This window comes from Mesocricetus auratus, unplaced genomic scaffold (genome assembly GCF_017639785.1).
Source record: "Mesocricetus auratus isolate SY011 unplaced genomic scaffold, BCM_Maur_2.0 Super-Scaffold_3006, whole genome shotgun sequence".
Lineage (NCBI taxonomy): Eukaryota > Metazoa > Chordata > Mammalia > Rodentia > Cricetidae > Mesocricetus > Mesocricetus auratus.
The window spans coordinates 86933-110726 of NW_024429181.1; the positions used below are offsets into that span (position 1 = coordinate 86933).

At 36.8% G+C, this 23794-nt stretch overlaps 1 pseudogene; it reads left to right on the plus strand.

Moving 5' to 3' along the window:
• LOC121138812 overlaps positions 1–23794 on the plus strand; it is a 59683-nt pseudogene that overhangs the window by 17085 nt on the left and 18804 nt on the right.

Genomic DNA, 23794 nt, shown 5'->3' on the forward strand with positions numbered 1-23794 from the left:
TAACACATATCCTGGTTTCCAAATTGAGATCATTGCATCCTTGAAATACACTGTCTGATTTAGATCAGATTTTTTTCTATGCTCCAGTGTCTTTCTGCACATCTTTTTTCTCCTCTATGGCCCCAAGTCCCTTTCTCATTTATGATGATTAGACAGATCTGTAGCTCTTGATCAACTGATATCATTGTTGACCAAATACACCTATATTTTACCCCAATTTCAAAAAAAATGACATCAAATAATAAAATTTCTTAGGGGTTGGATCATTGTTTTTTTGTCTTTAATTTTTATATTTTTTATTTATTTTTAAGTTTAAATTTAGATTAGAAACAAGGTTGCTTCACAGTCAGTTGCAGGTCCCTCTCCGTTTCCCTCCCCTCCTGCTGAGCCCTCCTCCTAATCTCCCCTATTCCCTCATTTCACCAGCGAAGGTGAGGCCCTCCATGGGGGTATCCATAGTCTGTCATTTCATTCAGGGAAGGGCCTAGACCCTCCTGCAAGAGTTCAGGATGAGGGTGCATCTCTCATTGTTGCATGGGAGTCCAAAGTTAATGTATATACTCGGGATAAATAATGATTTACTGCCCAAGTCTCAATAGATTACCTAGGCCTCCTCACTGACACCCCCATTCCCAGGCATGAGCCTGGGATTCAAGAGTTAACCCTTGGCAGGTCAGCTATTTCTAGGGGTTAAACCAGACCGGTCTTAATCCCTTTGGTCATCAGTCCTCGCTCTCTGTTACTAGCTTTCTTGAGTTCAGCTCAGTACTTAACTGAGGGAGCCTGCCTCTTCTTCCATCAGCCACTGAATGAAGGTTCTGTTTCCCAGACTCTCTGGCCATGGGATTGTAGGCTGTCACTCCCCAGGTCTATGTCTATAATTCATATATGAGAGTGTATATGCAGTGTTTCTCTTTTTGTGACTGAGTTACCTCATTCAGGATGGTTTGTTCTAGTGTAATCCATTTGCCTGTGAATCTCAGAATTCCTTTTTTTTCTATGAATAGTACTCCATTGTGTAAATCTACCACATTTTCTCTATCCACTATTTCGTTGAGGGGCAACTAGGTGGCTTCCAAGTTCTGGCTATTGCAAATAATGCTTCTATTAACATAGTGGAAGAGACAGCCTTGTATGAATGGGCATCTTTTGGATATATGCCTAAGAGAGGAGTTGCTGGGTCTTGTGGTAGGTTTATTCCAATTTTCTTAGGAATCTCCATACTGATATCCAAAGTGGCAAAACAAACTGGCAATCCCATCAGCAATGGAGTAATGTTCCCCTTTTACCACATCCTCTACAGCATAAATTGTCGTAGGTGTTTTTGATTTTAGCCATTCTCACAAGAGTAAGATTGCATCTCAGAGTTGTTTTGATTTGCATTTCCCGGATGGCTAAGGATGTTGAACACTTTCTCAAATGCTTCTCAGGCATTTTAGACTCCACTATTGAAAATTCTCTATTTAGTTGTGCAGCCTACTTTTTAGTTGGATCCTTTGGTGTTTTGGAGACTTGCTTCATGTGCTCTTTGTAAATTTTGAGAATCAACCCTCTGTCAGATGTGGGTTTAGTGAATATTTTTTCCCATTCTGTGTACTGCCTTTCTGTGTCCTTTGCCTTACAGAAGACTCTCAGTTTCAGGAGGTCCCATTTATTGATTGTTGATCTCACTGTCTGTGCTACTGGTGTTAGGTTCAGGAAGCTGTCTCCTGTACCAATTTGTTCAAGGGTACCACCCACTTTCTCTTCTAAGAGGTTCAGTGTCGCTGGATTTATGTTTATGTCATTGATCTATTTGGACTTATGTTTTGTGCATGACGATAAACATGGATCGATCTGCATTCTTCTACATGCCAAACTCCAGTTATACCATCACCATTTTTTGAAGATGCTTTCTTTATTCCATTGTATATTTTTAGCTTCTTTATGAAAGATCAGATGTTCATATATGTGTGGGTTAATATCAGTGTTTTCAATTCGATTCCATTGGTATACCTGTCAATTTTTGTGCCAATACCAAGCTGTTTTCAGGACTATAGCTCTATAATAGAGCTTGAAGTCAGGGATGGTGGTGCCTCCGGATATTGCCTTCTTGAACAGAGATTTTTTTGGCTATCCTGAGTCTTTTGTTTTTCCATACACTATTGATTATTGTCCTTTCAAGGTCTGAGAAGAATCGTGCTGGGATTTTAATGGGGATTGCATGGAATCAGTAGATTTCTTTTGGCAAGATTGCCATTTTTACTACATTGATCCTACCTATCAAAGAGCATGGGAGATCTTTCCAATTTCTGAGGGATTCTTTCTTTAAAGATTCAAAGTTCTTGCGATACAGTTCTTTCACTTGTTCGCTTAGCATTACCTCAAGGTATTTTATGTTGTTTTTTGGCAATTTTAAAGGGTGATGTTTCTCTGATTTCTGTCTCAGCCATTTTATCATCAGTATATAGTAGGGCTACTGACTTTCTTGAGTTGATATTGTAGCCTGGATATTGCTGAAGGTGTTAATCAGCTGTAAGTATTCCCTGGTAGAGTTCTTTGGGTCATTTATGTAAACTATCATATCATCTGCAAACAGTGAAAGTTTGACCTCTTCTTTCCCAATTTGTGTCCCCTTGATCCCCTTTTGTTGTTGTATGGCTCTGGCTAGAACTGCAATACAATGTTGAGAAGGTATGGAGAGAGTGGACAGCCTTTCTTGTTCCTGGTTTTAGAGGAATTGTATTGAGCTTCTGTCCATTTAGTTTGATGTTGTCTGTTGGTTTACTGTATATAGCTTTTATTATGTTTAAGTATGTTATCCTGTTATCCCAGATCTCTCCACGACATTTATCATGAAGGAGTGTTGGATCTTGTCAGAGGCTTTTTCAGCATTTAGTGAGATAATCATGTGATTTATTCTTTGCTTGTTTATATGGTGGATTACTTGATGGATTTTCATATGTTGAACCATCCCTGTATCCCTGGGATTAAACCTAGTTGATCTTGGAGAATGTTTGTTTTGATGTGTTCCTTGATCTGATTTGCCAGTATTTTATTGAGTATTTTTGCATCAAGGTTCATGAGGGATATTATTCCGAAGTTCTCTTTCTTAGTTGTGTCTTTGTGTGGCTTGGGTATCAAGGATATTGAAGCCTCATAGAAAATGTTTGGTAAAGACCCTGCTGCTTCCTTTGTGTGGAATATTTTGAGAAGAATTGGTATAAGCTGTTATTTGAATATCTGGTAGAATTCTGCACTGAGGCAATCTGGGCCTGGCCTATTTTTGGTTGGGAGACTTTTGATGCCTGCTTCTAATTCCATAGGGGTTATAGGCATATTTACATTAGTTATCTGTTCCTTATTTTATTTTGGCAAGTGATAGCTATCCAGGAAGTCGTCCATTTCCTTTAAATTTTAAAATTTTGTGGAGTACAGATTTTCAAAGTATGACCTGATGATTCTTTGAAATTCCTCAGAGTCTGTTGTTATGTCCCCCTTTTCATTTCTGATTTTGTTAATTTGCATGTTCACTATCTGCTGTTTGGTAAGTTTGAACAAAGTTTTGCCTATCTTGTTGATTTTCTCAAAGAACCAACTCTTCGTTGCATTGATTCTTTGTATTGTTTTCCTAGTTTCTACTTTATTGATTTCAGCCTTCAATTTGATTATTTCCTGGCGTCTACTCTTCCTGGGGAAGTTTACTTCTTTGTGTTCTAGAGCTTTCAGCTGTGCTGTGAATTCTCTAGTATAACCATTCTCCAGTTTCTTCATGTGGGCACTTAGTGCTATGACCTTCCCCCGTAGCACTGATTTCAATATGTCCCATAGTTTTGGCTATGTTGTGTCATCATTCTCATTGAATTCTAGGAAGTCATTTATTTCTTTTTTTATTTCTTCATTGACCCAGGAATGGTGCAGTTTTGCATTATTCAATTTCCATGAGCTTGTAGGTTTTCTGCAATTTGTGTTTTTGTTCAATTCTAATTTTAAAGCATGGTGGTCTTATAAGATGCATGAGGTTATTCCAATTTTTTTAAGCTGCTGAGGTTTGATATGTTGCCAAGTATGTGTTTGATTTTTGAGAAAGTTCCATGTGGATGAAATGTTCTATAGATGTCTGTTAATCCCAGGTGGGTCATTACTTCTATTAGAATCTTACCTTCTTCGTTGAGTTTCTGTCTAGTATTCCTGTCTATTGGTGAGAATGCTGTGTTGAAATCTCCAAATATAATTGTGTGGGGCTTTATATGTGATGGGAATTTTAATAATGTTTCTTTTACGAATGTGGATGCCTTTGTATTTGGGGCATAGATGTTCAGGATAGACACTTCATCTTGATGTATTTTGCCTTTTTTGAGTATGTAAGGACCTCCTTCATCTCCTTTGATTGATTTCATTTTACAGTCTAGTTTGTTGGATAGTAGAATTTCTACCCCTGCTTGTTTCTTGGATCCATTTGATTGGAAAAATTTTCCCAACCTTTAACTCTCAGGTAATGTGCGTCTTTGAGGCTGAATTGTGTTTCTTGTATGCAGCACAAGGATGGGTTCTCTCTTCAAAACCATTCTGCCAGCCTGTGTCTTTTTATGGGTGTTTTGAGGCCATTAATGTTGTGGGATATTAATGACCTTTGATTGCTCATTCTTCTTTGATTTGGAATGGCTGTTGTTGGTGGAATTATGTGTGGAATTTAACCCCTTTGTTCTTTAGGCTGTTGGTAGAGAGGGATTCTCTAATGCCTATGTTTTTCTGGTTGTAATTAACTTCCTTGGGTTAGAGTTTTCCTTCCAAAACTGTCTGTAGGGCTGGGTTAGTAGATATGTAATGCTTGAGTCTAGGTTTGTCATGGAATATCTTGTTTTCTCCTTCTATAGTGATTGAGAACGTTGCCGTGTATAGTAGTCTGGGCTGGCATCCATTGTCTCTTAGTGTTGGTAGAATATCTATCTCTGACCTTCTGGCTTTCAGTGCTTCCATCGAGAAGTCAGATGTAATTCTGATAGGTTTCCTTTATATTTTACTTGGCCTTTTCCCTTAGGTGCTCTTTATATTCTTTCTTTATTCTGTATATTTGGAGTCTTTATTATTATGTGGCGAGGGGACTTTTTTGTGATCCACTCTATTTGGTGTTCTGTGAGCTTCTTGTACCTTCATTGGTATGTCTTTCTTAAAGTTGATAATATTTTCTTCTATGATTTTGTTGAATATGTCTTCTGCCCCTTTGAGGTGGTTTTCTTCTCCTTCTTCTATACCTATTATTCTTAGGTTTGGTCTTTTCATGGTGTCCCATATTTCCTGGATGTTTTGTGTTAAGGTTTTGTTGCACTTAAGATTTTCTTTGGTTGATGAATCCATTTCCCCTAGTGTATCTTCAACACCTGAGATTCTCTCTTCCATCTCTTGTATTCTGTTGGTAATGTTTGTATCCGTAGTTCCTGACAGTTTGCCCAGCTTTTCTATTTCCAGCCTTTAGTCAGATTGTGATTTTTTATTGTCTCTATTTCAGTTTTCAAGCCTTGCACTGTTTCCTTTGTTTCTTGCCATGTTCGGTTTATCTTTTCGTCCATATTTTGCCTTTTATGAATTTTTTGGTTTGTTATTTCTTCCATTTATTGCACTTTTTATTTGCTTTTGCTTTCATCTCTTGAATTTTTGGGGGGTTTATTTTTCTTCAATTTCTTAAATTTTTTGGTTTGCTTTTTCTTCCAGTTCTTGTATTTTTTGGTTTGTTTCTTCTTCCATTTCTTGAAATTTTTGCTCTGTTTTTCTTCCATTTGTTGCATTTTTGCCTTCTTTCACCTTCCATTTAATGCCTTTTTTTGTTTGTTTTTTTCATCCATTTCTTTGAGGGATTTTCCTATATCCTCTTTTATGGCCTCTATTATTTTCATGAAAGTGGTTTTAAAGTCTTTCTCTTCTGCTTCATTTGCATTGGAATGTTGGATTCTTGCTGGTATGGAGTATCTAGAATCTGGCGGTGTCATATTTGTTTTTCTGTTGCTGAGTGTGTTTTGTATTGTCACTTTCCCATCTCTTCTTCTAGTGGGTGCAGTGAGAGCCCCATACTGGTCTGGAGGTTAGCGACTAGAGTTCTGTTTTGGTGGGTGCTAGCAAGTCCAATAATCTGGTAGTATTTCTATTCCTTGTCCTCGTTCTGGTCCCGTGGTTGGAGAAGAAGACCAGGGATCTGGTGTGCTTAGCCTCCCACCTGGTCCCCTGGTCACTTTGCTGGGTCCGCTGGTTTCCTCTTCTGGTTGGTGGGAGAAAAGACCTGGTGTCTGTGGTGTTTGTCTCCTGCCGGGATTGTAAGCTCTGTGTAGTTCCCAGGAGATCGCCAGGCACTGGAACACAAGCCCGGGTATAGGTCCTGTTGCACCTGGTCCTGCTGGAACACCTGGTCCTCTGGTCTCCCTGGATCTGCTAGTTTCCTGGTCTCGTTGGTGGGAGTGAAGACCTGGAATCTTGGGTGCTTGGTTCTTGCTGTGATTGGAAGCACTGTGCAGTTCCCAGGCTATCTCCAGGCTTGGGAACACAGGCCGGGATGCAGGACCAGTTTTACCTGGTCCCACCGGAACAGCTGGTCCCGTGGTCTGCCCTTTTTCTGCAGCTTTTTATCCTTTCTCATTAGCTTTAAAAGTTGAATGTCAATAAAACTTTATGTAATCTTTGTACGGTGGTCTTTGTTTGCCTGCCTGTTTATGTAGCATATTTTAAGTGCTTATCCCATGGGATTGTATGGTATGCGATTTCTTTGTTTTATGTTATAATATTTGCAAAACTGTTCCAATTTGCTGGATACATATGCTGGAGTATTGACAGTTTTTATTTCTGCAGGAATACCCATAGTGGCCATCACCTCTAAGAGGTCTGTGATAACAGAATCAACATTTTCAGAGCTAAGGACAGTAGCCCATTGGAAACCTCAAAATGGTATGTATGGTGTTATGCATATAATTTCAACTTCCAATATCTGGAAAGCAAGCACCTGATTTGTCTAATTTCATTTCTGTTTATATCTTTATTATTATAGCCTGCTGATGGAGTTTTATTGTAGAATGAACAGGTAGGTAAGTTTCTTATTATTTCCTTGGCTTTTTGCCAAGTGATTAAAAAATCCTTGTTCAAACTTTTACTATTAGCATGGTGTTTTTTATGGAATTCTGAAGGTTTTACCACATTTCCTATTAATAAACAATCAATTTCATCATTACCTTGTGCTATAGGGCCTGGCAGATTTCTGATTTTCTGAGAGATAGCCAAACTGATTTTCACATTTGCTGTACACATTTACACCCCATGGGCAATAGAGGAGTTTTATCTTTTCTCCACTCCTCTCCAGCATGTGCTGTCATTGGTGGTTTTGATCTTAACCCTTCTGGTCAGTATAATATGGAATCACAGAGCTGCTATGATTTTCATTTTCCTGATTGTAAGAGTGTTGAGCATTTCCTTAAGTATCATTCTGACATTTGAGATTGTTCTGATGAGAATTCTCTGTTTATATCTATACCTCATTTTTTAAATTTTATTATGTAATAGTTTCATTTCCAGTCTATAATTATTTGTATATTTCAGAGATCAACTCTCTGTCAGATGTGGGGTTCATAAAGATCTTTCCCTATTCTGTAGGGAGCTGTTTGTCTTGGTGACTGTTCTTTCATTTACAGAAGCTTCTCAGTTTCAGAAGGTCCATATTAATTGTTTCTCTCAGCGTCTGTGCTCCTGATATTTAGGAAGTGGTCTCTTGTGCCTATCCATTGAATGTATTTCCCACTTTCTCTTCTATGAGGTTCAGTGTAAATGGATATATATTGAGGTCCCTGAAACATTTGGACTTCAGTTTTGTCCATGGTGATAGATATGGATCTATTTTATTTGCATTCTTCTACATGGTTATGGCCAGTTATACCAGCACCATTTGTTGAATATATTATTTTTTCTATCTAATATTTTTAGCTCTTTGTCAAATGTTAAGTTTTCATAGGTGTGTGGGTTGTCCACCGCCTTAGGTTTTAATATTGTGGAGTACAGGTTTTTGAAGTATGTCCTGTTGATTTTCTTGATTTCCTCAGTGTCTATTATTATGTCTCCCTTTTAATTTCTCATTTTGTTAATTTGGATATTCTCTCTCTGTCTTTTAATTAATTTGGATAAAGTTTTGTCTATTGTGTTGACTTTCTCAAAGAAGCAACTCTTCATCTCATTGATTTGATGCATTACATTTTTTGTAGTTATAATTTACATTTTATTGATTTCAGCTCTCAATTTGACTGTTTCTTGCTGTCTGTTAGTTCTGGATGAGTTTACTTCTTTCTGTTCTAGTGCTTTCAGTTGTTCTGTTAATTCACTAGTGTTCAATTTTTTCAGCATTTTTATATAGGCATTTATTGATATGAATTTTCCTCTAAGCACAGTTTTGTGCATTGTGTCACATAAGTTTGGGTATGTTACAAAGTCATTTCCATTAAATTTTATGATTTATTTCGTTCTTTCTTTATGTCATCCTTGACCCAAGGGTGACTCAGTTAATCTTTGTTCAATATCTGTGTGTTTGTGTACTTCATGAAATTAATGTTGCTTTTGAATTCTGACTTTAAGATTTAGTCATATGATAGCGTACAGGGTTTTATTCCTATTTTTTGTATCTGTTGAAGTTTGCTTTGTTGTTGAGTATGTGGTCAATTTTGGAAAATTCCATAAGGTGCTGGAAGGTTAGTGTATGAATTTGTGTTTGAGTAGAATATCCTATAGATGTCTCACAAGTCCATTTAAGTCACAATCTCTGTTAATATCCTTATTTCTCTTAAATTTCTGTCTGGAAGGTATGCAGAGTGGTGAGAGTGGGATATTGCTGTCTCCCACCAGTGTGGGTGGTTTATTTGTGATTTAAACTATAGTGATTCTTTTACAAAGGGAGAACCTCTTGTGTTTGGGGCATAGATGTTCAGAATTGACATTTACTCCTGATAGATTTTTCCTGTGATGAATATGAAATTTCCTACTTTATCATTTTGATTGATATTAACTTGAAGTATATTTTGTTAGATATTAGGATAACTACACCAGGTTGCTTCTTAGGTCCATTTGATTGGAAATTATTTTCCCAACCCTTATTTCTGAGGTAATGACTTTCTCTGAGTTTGAGGTATGTTTCTTGTATGCAGCACAATGAAGGAATCAGGTTTTTTTTATCCAATATGTTAGTCTTTGTCTTTCTTAGGTGAATTGAGATGTTTTACATTAAGGAATATTAATGACAACTGATTACCACTTTCCATTATTATATTTCCTTATTATTTTTTATATAATTAGAGTCAAACATGTTTTACATATCTATCCCCATTCCCTCTCCATCCCTATCTCCCATGTGCCCCACCTCCACTGTTTCCCAACTCCTTTTGGCTGCCAAGGGAGGGTGAGGCCTCCCTCATGTATGTAGACTGAGAGAATATTGCTCCATGAGGAATGGGCTCACAAAGTCCATTCACATACTTGGAATAAGTAGTGATCCACTACTAGAGTTCCTATAGATTTTCCATGCCTCCTAACTGATATCCATGTTCAGGGGCTCTGAGTCAGTCAAATAATGGCTTCACAGCTATCACTCTGTCGTTCTTGAGTTCCTCCTTGTTCTGGTCAGTTGTTTCTGTGGGTTTCTCCAGTCTAGTCTTCACCCCTTTTGTCATCACTCCTCCCTCTGTAGATTCCAGGGCTTGCTTTGCTCTTTTAGCTGTGGGATGAAGGCTACAGGATCACGTACAAGATAGTCATAAATTGCATGATAGGGGAAGAACATTTAATGTAGCCTGTCTATCATTGCTTAGAATGTTTGTTGGAGTCATCCTTGTATATCTCTGTACATTTCCCTAGTGCTGGATTTTTCTTTGAACCTAAAATTGCTCCTTCTACTATGGTATATATTTTCTTTCTCTCCTCTATTCCCGGGACTCAATTTTCAAGTTCCCTAATGACAATTTCTCCCCTCCTCTTCTAACCTTCTCTTTATCCTAACTCCTTCTTCGCTGCCCCCATGCTCTCAATTTTCTCAGGAGATCTTGTTGATTTCACCCTCTCTGGGGGACCATGTATGACACTCTTAGGGTACTCCTGGTATCCTACCTTCTCTGGCAGTGTGAATTGTAGGCTGGTAATACTTTGGACTATGTCTAAAATCCATATATGAGTGAGTACATACCGTGTTTGTCTTTTTGTTATCTCAATCAGGATGGTTTTATCTGGTTTTATCCATCCACTTGTCTTGAAATTTAAAGAATCTGTTTTTTTCCACTGAGTAGTACTCCATTGTGTAAATGTACCACATTTTCTTTATACATTCTTCAGTTTAGGGGTATCTAGGTTGCTTCCAGATTTTGGCCACTACAAATGATACTGCTATGTACAGATGTCCATGTTGTATGAATGTGCAACCTTTGGGCATATGCCTAAGACTGGAATTGCTGGATCTTGTAGTAGAGTGATTCCTATTTTTCTGAGGAATCACAAAATGATTTCCAAAGTGGATGTACAAGCTTCCACCCCCAATAAACAATGGAGGATTGTTCCCATTTGTCCACATCCTCTATAGCATCAACTGCCATTGGAGTTTTTGATATTAGCCATTCTGACAGGAGCAAGATAGTATCTCATAGATGTTTTGATTTGCATTTCCCTGATGGCTAAGGATGTTGAACACATTCTTATGTGTCTTCACTTATTTTAGATTCGTTTATTTAGAATTCTCTATTTAGTTCTATACCCCAGTTTTAAATTGTACTGCTTGTTGTTTTGGTTACCAGGTTTTTGAGGTCTTTGTATATTTTAGAAAGCAGCCTTCTATCAGATGTGGGGCTGTTGAATATTTTTTACTATGCCATGTGCTGCTGTTTTGTCTTGTTGACAATGTCCTTTGCCTTACAGAACTGTTTCAGTTTCATTTATTAATTGTCGATCTCAGTATCTGTGCTACTGGTGTTAGTTTTGGAAAGAGTCCAATGTAAAAATTCATTCAAGGTTACCTCCCAATTTCTGTTCTATTTAGTTATTGTGGCTGGATGTATGATGAGGTCTTTGATCCATTTGATCTTGAAGTTAGTGCATGGTGATAGATAATGATCTCTTTGTACTTTTCTACACATCAGCATCAAGTTATGCCAGCACCGTTTGTTGAAGATGAATTATTTTTTCATTATGAAAAATCACCTATTTGTAGGAGTGTGGATTTGCAGCAGGGTTTTCAGTTTGATTGCATTGGTCAACCTGTGTATTTTTGTGACAATACCAAACTCTTTTCAGAACTATGGCTCTATAATAGATCTTGAATTTAGGAATGGTGATACCACTGGAAGTTCCTTTACTGAAGAGGGTTCTTTTCTATGCCCTGGGTTTTTTGTTTTTCTATATAAAGTTGGGTACAGTATTTCAAGGTCTGTGAGGAATTGTGCCCGTATTTTGCTGGGGATTGCATTGAAGCTGTAGACTGCTTTTGGCAAGATTATCATTTTTACTATGTTGATCCCATCTATTACAGAGTATGGAAGATCATTCCATTTTCAGGGATCTTCTTAAACTTCTTTTTTAAAGACTAACATTTCTGGGTATACATGTCTTTCACTTCTTTTTGGCATTACCCATGTTATTTTATGTTGTTTGTGGCTATTGTTGAGAGAGATGTTTCTCTGATTTCATTCTCAGCCCATTTATCTGTAAATAGTAGGGCTACTGCTTTTCTTTTAGTTAATCTTTTATCCTGCTGTAGGTGTTCCCTGGTAGAAGTCTTTGGGTCACTTATGAAAACTATCATATCATCTTTAAATAGTGAAAGCTTGACTTTTTCCTTTCCAACTTGTTTCACCTTGATATTCTTTGCTCTCCTTGCTCTATCTAGAACTTCAAGTACAATATTGAAGAAATATAAAGAAAGTGGACAGGGATGGCTTGTTCCTGATATTAGAGGAAACACACTGAGATACTCTCCCTTTAGTATGATGCTGGCTGTACGTTTGCTGTATATTGCTTTTACTATGTTTAGGCATGTTTCTGTTGTGTCTAATCTCTCCAAGACTTTCATCATGAAGAAGGGGTTTTGGATTTTGTCAAAGGTTTTTTCAGCATCTAGTGAGATAATCATGTGATTTTTATTTCTATTTTGTTAATATTGATGACGAAATTGATGGGTTTTCCTATATTGAACCATCCCTGCATCCCTGGGATGACACCTACTTGATCATGGTGGATGATTTTTGTGATGTTTTGTGGATTGGGTTTGCCAGTGTTTTATTTAACATTTTGGCATTAGTGTTCTTGAGGGATATTGGTCTGTAAGTCTTTCATAGTTATGCCTTTGTTTTTCTTAGTTACCAAGGTACTTGTATCCCCATAAAAAGAGTTTGGCAATGACCATTCTTTTATTTTTTTAGAAATAGTCTTATTTTACATATCAATACAACCATTCCCTTGCATTCCCATCCTGAAATTCTCTACATAGAATCTGCCATGCCACCCCAACAACTCCCCAATCATAGTGAGACTGACCACAAACATCAAAATCTGTCACATTGTTTGGGGGAGGGACTTGGACGTCTTTCTTTCTTTTGGGCTGCAATAGTTTCCCTCCAGAGTGAATGGGATAGGGATAAATATAGGCTACACTGTTTGAACTCCCATAGACTTCCCAGGCCTCTTAGCTTTTTTTCTTTTTTTATGACAGAATTTCTCTGTATTGTTTCAGAGGCTGTCCTGGAGCTCACTCTGTAGACCAGGCTGGCCTCAAACTCACAGAGATTCACATGCCTCTGCCTCCCTAGTCCTGAGGGTAAAGGCATGTGCTACCAGCACCAGGCAAACCAGACCTCTTAGCATTAACCCACATTCAGATGGCTTGGTTCGATGCAACACTCATTCCCCAGCTTTACTTCTAGTGTCTTTGTGCTCTCACTAGGTCAGAGCAACTGTTCCTGTGGATTTCTCCAACATAGTATCATCTCCTTTGCTCATCCCTTCTATTCTACAACTAGAATACATGAGTAGAGCTCAGTATTTAGCTGTGAGTGCCTGCCTCTGCTTTGATCAAATACTGGATGAAGGCTCTAGGATGGCAATCGATGTCGTCATTAATCTAGATATAGGAGAAGGAATAGGGGAAGGGCATCAAACAGTCTCTATTCTACTGCCTAGATTCTTGGTTAGGGTAATTCCTATTGATCCCTGAACATTTCCCTAGTGTCAGACCTCTCTCTAATCATATACTCACTCCCATTGTCAAGGTATCTCCTTTCTTGATCCTTTCTATTCCTCTTCCTTATACCTCTTGATCTCTCCTTTTTCTCTTTTTCCTACCTCCCACATCTTTCCCACCATGCTCTCAGGGGTTCTTGTCCCTTTCCCCTTCTTCAGGGTACCATGAGATTTTTCTCTTGTGGTACTTCTCATCTTTTAATTTCTCTTCTGGCATGGATTGTGACCTGGTTGTCCTTTTCTTTATGTCTAATTTCCATATATAAGTGTGTACATACCATACATGTCTTTCTGTGGTTGGGTTACTTACTTAGGATGTTTTCTTCCAGTCATTTTTTTGCCAATTTCAAAATTTCATTTTTTTTTCTTATGAGTAGTACTCTCTTGTATAAATGTACCATGTTTCCTCCATCCATTCTTCAGTTTCGGGGCATCTAGGTTGCTTCCACATTCTGGCTATTACAACAACGCTGCTATAAACCATAGTTGAACATATGTGCTTGTATGAATGTGAATTCTTTGGGTATATGAGCAAGAGTGGAATTGCTGGATTGTGAGTTAGACTGATTCCCATTTTCCTGAGAAACTGCCATTCTGATTTCCAAAGTGGCTATATATGTTTTCACTCCCACCAGCAATGGAGGAGTGTTCCTAAATCTTGACACCCTCTCTAGCATAGATTCTCATTGGTGTTTCTGATGTTAGCCATTCTGACCAGAGTAAGATGATAATTCAGAGATTTTTTTTGAGTTGCATTCCCTTATGGTTAAGGATTTTGAGCACTTACTTAAGTGTCTTTAAGTAATTTTAGATTTCTCTATTTAGAATTCTCTGTTTAGTTATATACGCTAATTTTTAATTTAATTTTTTTATATTTTGGTGCCTCTTTTCTTGGGTTCATTGTATATTTGGAAATCAGCCCTCTGTAAGATATGATATTGATAAAGATCCTATCCCATTCTTTGGGTTACTATGTTGTCATGTTGGTTGTGTCCTTGGCCTTACTGGAACTTCTAAGCTTCAGGAGGTCCCATTTATTAATGACCAATCTCAATATCTGTCCTGCGGTATAAGGATCTCAAAGCAGTCATATATACCATTTCATTCAAGGGTACTTCCTACTTTCCCAATTTCTCTTCTAAGAGATTCAGTGTAGATAGATTTATGTTGAAGTATTTGATGCATTTGGACTCATGCTTTGTGCATGGTGATAGATTTGGATCTATCTGCAATCTTCTATGTCAGCATCCAGTTTTGCTGGCAACATTTGTTGAAAATAGATTTTCTTTTTTCTACTGCATAATTCTAAATGCTTTGTCAAAAATCAGGTGTTTGTAGATGTGTGGGTCCATATCACAGTTTTCAGTTTCAGTCCATTAGTCTACTGGTCTATTTTAGGGTCAATACCAAGCTGATTTCTGCATTATTGTTCTATAATAAATCTTGAAGTCAGGAATGGTGATGCCTCTGGAAATTCTTTTATTGTACAGGAATTTTTTGGCTGCTCTGGGTCTTTTATTTTTTCCATATAATGTTTAGTATGATTCTTTCAAGGTTTGTAAAGAAGTGTGTTGGGATTTTGATGAGGATTGCATTGAATCTATCGATTGCCTTTGGCAAGACACCATTTTACTACATTGATCCTACCTATCTAAGAGCATGGGAGATCTTTGCATTTTCTGGTATCCTCTTTAATTTCTTTCTTTAAGGACTCAAAGGTCTTTCTCTAGAGTTATTTCACTTGTTTGGTTAGCATTACCCCAAGATATTTTATGCTGTTTGTGGCTATTGTAATGAGTGCTGTTTCTCTGATTTCTTTCTCAGCCCATTTATCAGATGATATAGTAAGCCTACTGATTTTTTGAGTTAATCTTGTATCCTGCCACTTTTCTGGAGTTGTTTATCAGCTGTAGTAGTTCCCTTGTAGAGTTTTATTCCAGTAATTTATATAAACTATAATATCATCTGCAAATTGGGAAAGTATAAATTCTTTGTTTCCAATTTGTATCCTCTTGATCTCCTGTTTTTCACTTATGGCTCTGACTAGAACTTCGATGACAATATTGAGGAGATATGGAGTGGACAACTGCTCTTGTTCCTGATTTCAGAGGCATTGTGTTGTGTTTCTCTCCTTTTATATTGAAATAGGCTTTCGATTTGCTGTATATTGATTTTATTATTTTTAAGTATGCTTGTGTTATCCCTGATCTATCCAAGACCTTCAAAATGAAGGGGTGTTGGATTTTGTGAAAGACTTCAGCACCTAGTAAAATTATCATGCTTTTTTTTCTATTTCATTTTTTGTATCGTTGATTATATTGATGGATTTTCATTTCCTGAACCATCTCTGCATCCGTGGGATGAAGGTTACTTTATCACAGTGGATGATTTTTCTGATGTGTTCTTGGATTCAATTGGCCATTATTTTGTTGAGTGTTTTTCCATCAGTGTTCGTGGTGGATGTTAGTCTGTAGTTCTATTTATTAATTGTGTCTTAGTTTGGCTTGGGTAACAAGGTAATTCTAGCATCATAAAAAGTATTTGATATGATCCTTACGCTTCTATTGTGTGGAATACTTTGAAGAGAATTGGTTTATTATATTTCTGATGGAATTCTACACTGAAGCTATATATCCCTGGGCTTTATTTGTTTGGGAGAAATTTGATGACTGCTTAAATTTCATTATGGGTTTTAGGTATATTTAAATTGCATATCTGCGATTCATTTAATTAGGTAAGTGATATCTATCCAGAAAATTTTCCATTTCCTTTACATGTTTGAATTTTCTGCAGTAGTGTTTTTTAATGGATGATCTGATGATTCTGTGGATTTCCTCACTGTTCATTGTTATTTCCTGCTTTACCTTTCTGATTTGGTTAATTCATAACTTCTCTCTCTTCCTTTTGGTTAGTCTGGGTAAAAGTTTGTCTGTCTTGTTGATTTATTTGAAGAACCAACTGTTTATTACTTACATTCTTTGTACAGTTTTCCAATTTATACTGTATTAATTTCAGAAATCAATTTTATTAATTCCTGCTGACTCCTTCTCCAGGATGAGCTGAGTTTGCTTCTTTTTGTTCCAAAGCTTTCAATTGTGTTGTTAATTTTCTAGTGTGACTGGTACCCAGTTTTTTCATATGGGCACATTGTTCTAGGAATTTCCTCCTAGCACTGTTTCCAAATTATAACCTATTTTTGGGTATGTTGTGCATTCCTTCTCATTGAATTCTAGTAGGCCTTTAACATGGCTTTTATTTCTTCCTTGACACAGAAATTGTGCAACTATGCATTGATAAATTTCCATTTGTTGGTAGGATATCTGAAGTTTGTGTTGGTTTTGAATTTTAACTTTAAAGCATGGTGGTCCAATGACATTAAGGGGGTTATTCCAATTATTTTTAACTATTGAGGTTTGCTGCATTGGTGAACATGTGATTGATTTAGGGCAGCTTCCATGTGGTACTGAGAAGAGGGTATATGCTTTTGTTTGTGAATGGTACATTCTATAGATATATGTTAAACCAAATTGTGCCATATCTTCTGTTTGTTCCTTTGTTTCTTTGTTAAGTTTCTGTCTGTTGTCATGTCTAGTGATGAGAGTAGGGTGTTTAAATCTCCTACTATAAGTGTGAGGTTTTATGTGTGATTTGCTTTTTAGTAATGTTTCTTTTACAAATATGGATTTCTTTGTATTTGGGGGATAGATGTGGAGAATTGAGACTTCATCCTAATGTATTTCTCCTTTGATGTATATAAAATGACCTTCTTCATCTCTTTTGATTGATTTTAGTTTATAGTCTAAGTTGTTAGATATTAAAATTGCTACCCACACTTGTTTGATTGGAAAATCTTTTCCCAACCCTTAACTCTGAGGTACTGTCTTTCTTTGATATTTAGGTCTATTTGGATGGATTCTGTCTTCCTAGCCAGTCTGTTAGCCTGTGTCTTTCTTTAGGTGAGTTGTGGCCCTTAATATTGAGGGATATTAGTGACCATTCATTGTTAATTCTTGTTTGTCTTGGATTTGGTGGTGGTTGTGTTGGTATTGTGTGTGAATTTCCATTCCTTTTTTCTTTTGGCTCTTGGTACCATGAGATTATCTATTATATATATTTTTGTGGGTGCAGTTAACTTCCTTGGGCTGGAGTTTTCCTTCTAGTGCTTTCTGTATGGCCGAGTTTGTGGATAGATATTGTTTAAATTTTGTTTTATCATGGAGTATTTACTTTGTCCATTTATGGTTATTGAAAACTTTGGTGGGCAGAGTAGTCTGGTCTGGCATCCATGATCCTCTCCCATCTTCAGAAATTCTGAACAGGACCTTTTGTCTTTCATTGTTTCCTCTGAGAAGTCAGGTGTTATTCTGAGAGGTCTGCCTTTATATGACCCGGGCCTTTTCCTTTAGAGTTGTTAATACTCTGCTGTTTATTAATTTATTGTTTTGAATATTATGTGATGAATGAACATTTGTTTTTTTCTGCTCCAATGTATTCATTATTCTGCACAGCTCTTGAATTTTCAAACATATCTTTCATTGGGTTGGGGAAGTTTTCTTCTATGATTTTGTTGAATATAATTTTTGACTTTAGGGTCTTACCTCCTTTTTATGCCCTATTGTTTTAACTTCATGTTCATCTTGCTCATGCTGTACCAGATTTTCTACATGTTTTCTGTTAAGGGTTTGTTGATTAAAAATTTTCTTTCACCAATTAATCTACTTCATTCAATTTATCTTCAATGCCTGAAATTCTCGCTTTCATCTCTTTTATTCTGCTATGTAAGCTTGCATTTGTTGTTCCTGATTATTTATACAGATTCTCATTTCCAGATTTCCTTTTGTTTGTGTTTCCTTTATTACCTTTATTTCCAAATTCATATCTTGAGTCACTTCTTTCACTTGCTTGATTAATATTCTTGTTTTACCTCATGTGATTTGTTGTTCTCTTCCAAAATTTTGCTTGCCTTTTGCTCTACTCTTTCAGAGAATTTTTTATTTCCTCTTCAATGGCCTCAGTCATCATTATGAAGTTTCTTTTTAGGTTATTTTTTATTCTACTTCATATGTGTTGGGATGCTAAGGGATTGCTATGTTAGCACCATGAGTTTCTTGTGGTCCTTATTGCTGTTTATATTGTTGAGTGTGCTCTTAGATTGTTGTCTTAGCGTCTCTTCCGCTAATTGGTATAATTGGAGCTTGTGCTTCAGGTATTCTCATTTCTCCAATTGTTATGGTTATTGTCTGTGGCTCCATTTACTTCTCAGTAGGGCACAACTAGAACAGACATTCCAGTGAACATTACTGCTTCATCACTGCTCCCACGTTTGAACCTGGGGCCTCCCTCTGACACTGCTTCCAGTTCTAAGGTGCCTGGACCCCTTTATTGTACTCTGGACCTGAAGCTCAAGACTTCCTCTGATGCTTCTTCCAGGCTGGGATTTGGGACTCTCACTGATGCAGTTCCGGATCTGTATCTTAAACTTATCTCTATCATTGCTCCTGGATTTGATGTTTAGACCTTACTCTGACACTACTTCTGGTTTTCCAAAGTTTTTTTTTGACATTCTTTTCCCAGCAGTGAGAAACCCTCCTTGTCTATAGATCATAGAATTGGCTTACCAGTTGCAAAAGCACACCAACTGATTGCTCATGTTTATGATGGTAGAATTAGTTTTTCCCCATATGATATGCTCTGTCAGATCGATCTGTTCTTCTCACTGTGATGAAGTACCTGCTTGAGCACAAATCCTTTTAATTAAGTAGCTAGTACAGCTTCTATGTACCTGGTTTAGTTTTCATCTAGTGATAACATTTTGGTGATACCCAGAAAGTTTTCCCCATGCAAGAAGATAGTAGGATTGATGAGAGTTGATTTCTCAAACTGAACTCAAAGGGTGGGGCAGGTGTTAGAAGAGTAGTGTCTTATATAAGTAGTGTTCTTGTGTATTCCTCAGATCAAAACCCCATCTTTGTTTGATGCTAATAATAGAAGATCTTGACAAAGTTAAACTACTTGCTTTCTTTTATTAAGCAACTTGAAGCCTCCACAGATATTTCACGTATCCTTTTGGTTACAGACTCCAATTATTTGGAATAGTGTGCCACAGGGAATTTCTATAGCACCAACTATTGTTACATAGATACTTGCCTCCAGAAGCACAGGGATCAAAACTAATCCAAAGACTCTGCAAACTGTGACATTTTATTGCAGGGTAAGGGAAAAGTTACTCACATACTTTCTTAATGGATACCTTCTGACTTTTTGTTACTTCGTCTCTGTTTTAATTACTTGTTGCTTTTCGTCTCTCTATCCAGAAATGTTCCTTCTGTTTTGCTACATGTTTTCCTTCTAACTCTTTTAATATTTATCTCTGAATTTATTCATTCTTGATGTTTTTCTTCTAGTTGTCTTTAATCTGCCTTATTCTCAATTTATATTTCCTCTACTGCTTAAATATTCCAACAAAATCTTTCTGGTAACATAGCAAATAAATTGTGGCAACATTCTTTTATTCAAGTTAATGATTACAAGGATTACAAGTAAAAGGCAGCTTGTTTTCTGTATGCCTTACATTATGAAATATTTTCCATAACATATTTGAAAAATATCTTGTCCCACAAACTCATTATTATCCAAGCAACTTCTAAAATTTTAACAGAGTGTAAGCATGCAATTTATTTTTTGCAATCAGTACATTCACTAGCACACTGAAATTTTTGATTACAAAGAAAGGAGCAATTACTTAATTTTTCTTGAAATGAAATCTTATGAGGAATCATAAAGGAATCACAAATCTAAACTCTTTTATATGAAAACAAGTCAGTCAGCTCTACATTAAAACTTTAGAGTGCATGCACAATATGTACCAAGATGTTAAGTAAACAAATGAGCATAATGAATTAATGACAATCTTTGATCATTAACCAATGGTCACCTTATAAAAATTGACCTGCTTTTTTTCATTTGTAACCTCAAACTGTTTTCAGAATATAATAATTTAACATGAGGTCATTCTAATGCTTTGTTTCAGCTTTAGTACACATAGAAACATATTAATGCATCTTTGAACATCACTATTAAAGGAATTTAAGGCACCTTGGATCCTTGGACTGAAGTTTTTTTCTTAATCGTTAAACTGAACTGTCACCTATGTATCTCCTTAGATGAAATACATAGGCCCTAGCTGTATGACATTTTCTTATATTCATTTTCAGTACAAAATTCTGTTGAAATTACCATTATTCTAATCAATTACACAATACAGTTTAGCGAGAAAGAATCTTCATAATAATCCATGGGTAAAAGTGTCTACTAAAACAGGATGTCTGTATTAGATAAACACACTATAGTACAGTCTTTGGGATCTCCCCACAACCATTCACACTATGATTGCATGTAAATACACATCCAAAGCATAAGACATTGTGAAGTCTATAGTCTTAAGGCTTTTCTACCCAATATTGAGTCAAGAAGGATTCACCTCTTTATGGGTTGACACCATGAAATTCAATAGCTGCATACTGCTCCTCTGACAAGGCCACTGGCACTCAACATTTGGGTTAAAACCCCCTTTGTTTTTGTGTCATTGTCATACACATGAAATTGTTTGGACGCAACTGAAATTTCCAAGGCTAGAACCAAATTCAGAGCTATTGTCAAAGACTTGAGTATCTTTTTATAGTCTTAGTCCAGATTAGGGTCTTACTTCTCTTATTTTGAGCTTGTGTATGGAGGCATTGTAAGTTGAAATAACTCTGCTACCCAGAGGCTGCAATTAGCAGCTACATCTGGGAATTCTAAAATATTTCTCTTTGTCTCTTCAGTTGTAATCTGAAGGATGCCAGCAATCCTAATGAGACAGGCTCCTTTTTCCAACCTTCAGCTTGCAGTCATGATAGGTAGCCTTCTAAAAAGATGGCATCATGAAAGAGAAATGACAATACATTTCTTTTCTTTTAGTGTCAACCCAGAGTTACTTCCTCCCTCTTTGGGGTTGCTTACAGTAGGCCAATAGTGGAGAGATTCTCACCCAGGGAAAGTCTTACACACTCCCTGAATGCATTCTGCTTAGATGCAATAAGCCATGGATGGAGGAATGGTTCTTTAGCACCTCAACATAAGGCCCAAGCATGACCAAGGAGGACTCAAATAACAAAACAAAATGTACTCCATAGTGAGATGGGTGGAGATAATTATTAGTTTGTTCTCTGAGAGACCTTGCAGAGCAAAAAGAAGAATGTTTGGAGAAGGTGTCACAGGAGAAAAAGCCACAGGTGAATACAGCTAATCAAAACTGACAGAAAAGCTTAGAAAGACACACAGAAACACAATAAAAAAACTGGGAGAGGCCGCCACACATTCGTATGCCTGAACAGACAGAGGAATCTAGTATACTGTCAAATGGCTTCTGAACACTAAACCAAAAGATATTTCTTACGTGTCTCTTATGTATTCAAATTATACTTAGCTGCAAAGGTGACAGACAAGGAAACATTTTACTTTGTTTCCTTTGGGGGTGCACATGTAAGATTCCTCAAATTCCTAGGCACAAATTGATCAAAGGACAACATGGACACATGGACCCTTGGTTATACACCCCCTTTGAGCTCCTTGATCACTGATTTCTTCATTTATCTGAGGAACTTGGAGAACTCTTGTGTCCTGAAGACTTGCTTTGAGGTATCTGTGGAACAATCTCAAATATTATGGGTATTCACCAGAAAACACTGCTTAGATGTGAGTTTAAAGCAACAGAAAGTCACCATTAGCTGGTTTGTGACTATACTGTGTCCGTGGTATCACAGACTAGCACTGAGGTTCTTCAGGATGAGGTTTTGAGGAAAAAATACTATCCATGTTGACTTATTTTCATTTAAAAAGACAAGAAAGCAATTAGCAGAACTACAGAAACCTAAAACAAGTTACTACATTGAGAGATACTGACAGCACAATAGACATCGATGGATTCAGTCCTTGTCTTCAGTGTATACAGTGTATACAGTGTATACAGGTACACTTACAGACTAAATGAGAGGTACAATTCTTTGCTATCTTAACATGACTAAGTCCCATTATGTAACTGTGAATTATCCAAGGGTATAAGTGTCATGATTATACCTTTCAGAAAATAGTGTTCTGCTTCCAAGTGCTGTGATTTATTACCCTTACCAACGAATAGGATTTTCTCTATTTTGAGCTTGTATGACTCCTACAATTGGGACAGCCAGTTCTAAGTAGGGAGGCATCCAGGCAAACCCAGATTGATTCTTTCATATAATTTCTTAAGTTTTGGCGTCTTCAGTAATAGTATGCTCTCTCTTTTTCTGGAAGTCATGAATGGCATGGGGAGGAGCCTGTATCTTAGGAGGAGTTTTCTTGGACTTCCCTAAGACAAAAACTGAAAATGTTTTTCATGCATGACTTCAAGGGATTCCTTTCATTTTTTTACTTTTTATGGTATTTGAATGAAACCTACTTGTAACATGAATGTTGCTGGTTCAGCTATGTCTCACTGCCCTTCTCTGACACAAAGAAGCATGCAGACACTATATGATTTATAAAGATATTGGGTGGTGAATTGGGCTTTGTATTGGCTAGCTCTGTCTAAATTAACCACTTCAAAACAATATAATTATTTCTGTGAGTTTTAATATTACCTGAGAAAAGCTTCAGGCCTTATAATTCCTTAGGGTCCACATGTTGTCTCCCCAAAGAATAGAAGCAATGAGAAAAGAAGATAAGGGAAGGTAAGGAAAGGGAAAGGAAGGGAAGAGAAGAGAACTGAAGACAAGAGAAGAGACTGATTTCCTGCTTGTCTCTGGTTATATACAGATTCTGCCTTGATATGTCACTTCATGCCTGGATAACATGGGGACTTTCTTTACTATATTTCCCAGAATCCTCCTCAACTCGAAGTCATACCTATATTGCTTCCCTACTTTTCTAAATTTAAGACGTTGACACTAAAATGAGGAATGTCTCAAAAGTCAAAAGTGTTTATGGCACAAGTTATATGGCCTGAATTCAGAACCCCAGAAAATTTATAAGTGTACGTGTGTAATCTAGGGATCATGTGGAGGATAGATGTCTGATACATAAGAAGCCCTGGGAGTAGTAAATGGAGATATCAGACATATACTGTGGGAAAAGTACAGACTTGTTGGAAGGGAAAATAAAGGCAGAACTGTATTTGGAGGTTTTCCTGTCTTGCACTCATAAAATTTAAAACACGAAAATTTTGACACACACTTACACACACACACAGTGACACACACACACACAAAATAGAGTAACATAAAATCACATAGAGAAAATATTGTCAAATATGTTAACTGTGTACATAGTTGAATCAAATTAATTCAGTGATATTCTTTGATTAAAATATTACCTTGTAAAGCTGAGTAATTTAATTAAGGAATGTTTAATTTCCACTAAATATAGCTGGTAACAACAAGAAACATGATGCTTTATGAGGTAAATTTTTTCATATTCATGTTAAAAAATTTTAGTATTATACTACATAAAATTGAAGATTAAGTGAGCTTCATGGGACTGTCGATATTAAGGTTACTAACTGAAG